This window comes from Taudactylus pleione, unplaced genomic scaffold (assembly GCF_031769625.1).
Source record: "Taudactylus pleione unplaced genomic scaffold, aTauple2 ptg000479l, whole genome shotgun sequence".
NCBI classification, from domain to species: domain Eukaryota; kingdom Metazoa; phylum Chordata; class Amphibia; order Anura; family Myobatrachidae; genus Taudactylus; species Taudactylus pleione.
In genome coordinates this window covers 415,001-420,233 of record NW_028284881.1, presented here as the reverse complement: position 1 = coordinate 420,233, position 5,233 = coordinate 415,001, and positions in this window count along the sequence as shown.

Here is a 5,233-nt window from a genome sequence, read left to right as displayed (position 1 = left end):
CTTCTTCTGCCTCAGAAGGCCATACTCTAGCACTCTGGCCCTTCTTGGTAAGAGCCGTGATTGAGGCTGCGATGGATGAGTAGTTCCTGATGAATTGACGATAGAAGTTACAAAACCCCAGGAAATGTTGAATAGCTTTTAATCCAACTGGACGAGGCCAGTTGACAATGGCTGAAAGCTTCTCTGGGTCCGTCCGAAGGCAAGACCCTGAAACGATGTATCCCAGAAATGCCAATTCTTCCTGTTCAAAGGAGCATTTTTCAAGCTTGCAGAAAAGCTGGTTAGCTCTAAGTCGTGACAACACTTTGCATACATGCTGACGATGACTCACTATATCCTCAGAGAAAATCAGGATATTGTCCAGGTATACCACCATGTACTTGTATAACAGGTCCCGAAATATATACGATTAATATATTTTTGAAAAACTGCGGGAGCGTTGCTCAAGCCAAATGGCATAACAAGGTATTCGTAGTGGCCATCCTGAGTATTAAAGGCCGTCTTCCATTCATCTCCTGACCGGATCCTGATTAGATTATAAGCCCCACGAAGGTCCAGCTTGGTGAAAATCTTTGCTCCTTTTATCCGATCAAAGAGCTCAGAGGTAAGGGAAACCTGTCTTTGATAGTAATCGCATTGAGACCTCGGTAATCAATGCAAGGTCGCAAACCTCCATTCTTCTTTTTAACGAAAAACAGGCTGGCTCCAGAGGATTTGGATTCCCTGATGAAACCACGTTCCAGATTCTCCTTAATATATTCTGTCACTGCCTAGGATTCAGGAAGCGAGAGAGGAAAAATTCTTCCACGAGGAGGCACTTTCCCAGGTAACAAATCAATGGCGCAATCCCATTCTCTGTGGGTAGAAAGCGTCTCAGTGGCCTTTTTGCTAAATACATCACTGAAGGATCGATATGGGACTGGAAGCTGTTCCCGTGGAGAGACAACTGAACTCCGCATAACTCGGTGTGGCGGTCTGACAGACGGCAGGCAGGACCAGTGGCATTGAGGACCCCATGACAATATTTGAGGTTCCTTCCAATCCAGAACGGGGGCATGCTTGTGGAGCCAAGGTAGACCCAGGATGACCGGACTCTCAGCTGACGGGAACATATAGAACGCAATCTGTTCCCAATGGAGCGCCCCTACTAGCATAGAAATCCCTGTCGTCCGAGAGTGGATGGTAGCTGTGGGAAGTTTATTCCCATCCACTCCAATGATACAAAGGGGTGTTTGTAGAGGCAGACTTGGGATTCCTAGTTCCTTGGCCTTTTTTGCCGATATGAAGTTACCATCGGCACCAGAATCTAAAAAAGCTTTAGCGACTTCGGAGGAATTTCCATGGACCAGAGTTAAGTCAATGGTAAACTGAGGAACAGTACAGTCTTTTGGGGTGTGTTGAAATGTACCTAATCTGACCACCCCTTGATCAATTAGGCCTTCTCGTTTCCCGAACGTTTTGAGCATCCAGAAAGAAGGTGTCCCGGCTCACCACAGTACAAAGTTTGTTTTAAAACTTCTCTCCCTCTCTGCGGCAGGAAGGTGGGACTTCCCAACCTGGATTGGCTCCTCAGGAGGTTCCACTGGTGCCATAAAGTGTGGAGCGAGTTTGAAGGTGAAGCGACGGGACTGTTCCTTAACTTTTGCTCTCTCCCTGTGACGAAGATCTACACGGATGCATAAGGAGATATAGTCACCAATGAGGTTAGCAATCCCCTGGATGTGAGTACATCTTTGATCTTTTCGGACAGTCCTTGCATAAATGCGGCAATCAACGCTTCATCATTCCACCCTAATTCTGAAGCAAGGGTTCAGAAGTGTACAGCATACTGTCCCGCAGATTGGCTGCCTTGTTTAAGTTGTAAGATAGCTGATCCTGCAGAGGATACTCGTCCAGACTCTTCGAAGAAAAACTTTCAAAAACTCTGCGCTGGTATTGACCAAGGGATCATTCTGTTCCCATAACGGTGAAGCCCAGGCTAACACCTGTTCGGTCAGTAGGGAGATCACGTCGGCCACCTTCGTTCTCTCGGAGGAGAAATTAGTTACTTGGACCTCAAATTAGATTGAGCATTGGTTCAAAAAACCTCGACAGCCTTTAGGGTCCCCATCATACTTCGTGGGATTCGGTATACGTAATGAGCTAGCGCCCACAGCTTGTACAGTCAACGTAGGAGGGGTGGTTAACTGCACCAGAGGCGGCTAAGCAGTTCCGACTTGCTGCATTAGTGTCTGCAGGCACTGCATAATCTGAGCCTGGTCTTGTTCTTGTTTCTCGACCCTAGCAAGAAGGTTCTCGAGCAGGTCTCGTTGCGATGGACTTCCAGCAGCATCCATGTTTTTTAGGCCAGAGTATTCTGTCACAATTCTCGGGTAGATTATGGATGCGGCCCGTGTTTAGGGAATTGACGGGACCTATTCCTGAGGCGCGGAGTCTAATGTGCTGGCGGTTTTCACCAGGGACCCTCACAAGAAGGTATGGACTTGGTCGCGGCCCCCAGGATAGGTCCCCCTATACAGGTGCTGGGAAACTCTGGTGGGGTGTAGGCGATGTTCAGCGTAGTCGACAAGCCGGGTCAGAACCAGACAATACGGTACGAGGGAGCAGACAAGATCAGGTCACAGGGAATAGCCGAGGTCAGAACCAGTTATAAACGCAGTACCAAGGATCAGGCAGAATCGGAGTCACAGGCAAGCCAAAGGTCAGGAATGTTTTCAGAGGATATACACAGGAACGCTGGAGTAAGGTAATGGAGCCTATAATCTGGCACAGGAGTGCTCCAAGGAACTTCCTTAAATAGGCAGGTTGAAATTGGCGCCTACTGTGACGTCACCCCTACACGTGTATGGCCCTTTAAATTCCTTACTGAACGGCACGGGCGCTCCTAGGTGCCGCAGCCATCTGTAATTTACCAGCCGCCCAGCAGGGGGAGCCGCAGCCATCCTCCTTGGACGCCGCACACACAGGCAGTGGGAGCCGGGATCACACTGCCCGCTGCCCGGAACTCCAGCGCCGCCGGACCCGGTAAGTGACAGCTGGTGTCCGGTGCACTGTGACACTTAGGCTATATTATATCTTCACAAGGTTTCTCCATGGATCCTGGCAAGGTGAAGGCCATCCTGGATTGGGAGCAGCCCACTTCGTTGAAAGCCATCCAGCGATTCCTGGGCTTTGCAAATTATTATCGCAGATTCATTAAAGCCTTCTCCTCCATCGTCTCGCCCATCATAGACTTGACTATGAAAGGAGCTGAGGTCGCTAATTGGTCGGCTACTGCCATTCAAGCCTTCAGGACACTTAAGACAGCTTTTGTGTCGGCTCCGGTTCTTCGACATCCCGGCCCAGAATTGTCATTTGTCCTGGAGGTGGATGTGTCTGAAATTGGAGTGGGGGCTATCCTCTCTCAGAAAGACCTCAAGGATGGCTAGCTTCATCCGTGTGCATTCTGTTCCCGGAAATTCAACTCCGCGGAGAGGAACTACGACGTTGGCACCCGGGAATTTCTACCGGGAATTTCTAGCCATCAAATGGGCCTTTGAGGACTGGAGACACTGGTTAGAGGGGGCTAAACATGTGACTGTTCTCATGGACCATAAAAATTTGGCCTACATCAAGACGGCTAAGAGACTGAACGCAAGGCAGGCTGGTTGGGCTCTGTTCTTCACCCGATTTAATTTCATTATCTCTTTTCTGCCCAGGTCTAAGAACATAAAAGCGGACGCCCTGTATCAAAGTTTTTCATTTAACCAACCCACTATTTCTTCGGAAACAACCATCATTCCGACTTCCAAAATTCTTGCGACCTTGACCAGAACCCTGGCAGATTCTCTCAGGACTTGTCAGTCTGAAGCTCCCCTTGAAAAACAGTCAGGTGTCCTCTTTGTCCCTGAGAAGTTTTGCAAGACAGTCTTGAAGGACTTCCACTATGCTAAAGCGGTGGGTCACCCAGGCATTGCTCGGACTTTGGAGCTCCTGTCCCATTCTGTTTGGTGGCAATCCATGACTCGGGATACTCGGGAATTCGTTCTTGCATGCAACGTCTGTAAGGAATAAGACGCTCCGAACCTCTCCTTCAGGTCTCCCTTGTCCTCTTTCTACGCCTTCAAAGCCCTGGACCCATATTGCAATGGACTTTGTCGTTGATCTTCCTTTGTTCTCCCGCTGTTCGGTCATATGGATGATTGTTGACCATTTCTCCATAATGGTTAATTTTGTGCCTCTTACCAAATTACCATCAGCTAAGGAATTGTTTGCATTATTTCTTCAACATGTCTTCAGACTTCATGGGCTCCCATCAGACACTGGCCCTCATTCAGAGGCGGTCGCAAGAAGTGATCGCTCTCTCTGAATGAGGGCGGCCGCTTTTTTTTAGTGCGGCCTCCTGGTCGCTAGCTAAGCTGGGGGTTACCACCCACAGTTTAGCGACCGACCAGGGTGATGGTTGCGATGGTCAAGACCATCGCGACCATCGGGGCTTGCTCTGATCAAGCAGGAAGCTCTCCACTGACATCACTGCTGATGTCAGTGCGGCTGTCCACAAAACGGCAAGCGTTCAGCCAGGAACGCCTCCGTTTGTATAGCCACCCCCCCGCCCCGCCTACAAAACGGGGTGAGCTGTCGATCAACATCGACAGCCGGCCCTTTTGTAGTGAGCTCCGTAGCTAGAGTTTCTCTCTCGCTCCGGGGCATCTGCATGCGCAGGACCAAAACATCGACCCGGTTGCGAGCGCGCACTGTCTCAGATCGTGGATCTCAGTTCGTTGCCCATTTTTGGAGATGTTTTTGTACCGATCTTGTTATCAACGTTACTTTCCTCAGGTTACCATCAACAGACAGAGCGGGCCAACCAGTCCTTGGAACAGTACCTCCGCTGTTTCGTCTCAAAATATCAAAACGACTGGGTTCCTTTGCCATTTGCCCAATTTTCTTTCAATAATTCCGCCTCTTCTGTTTCTCCATTTTTCTGTAATCTTGGGACTCGTCCTAGAAGCAATTCTTTTGTAACCACACCCACTGGAGTTCTATCATCCTCATCCGTTTCCAGGATTCGATCAGTCTGGAGTAATGTACAGCATGTCCTTCTTCAAGCAACTGGTCGCTCTAAGTGTTGGGCTGACAAGCATCGTATACCATGCAAATTTAAAGTGGGAGACCTGGTGTGGCTGTCCTCCAGAAACATTAATCTTCATCAGAGATCACAAAAGCTGGGTCCCAAATTTATTGGTCCGTTCAG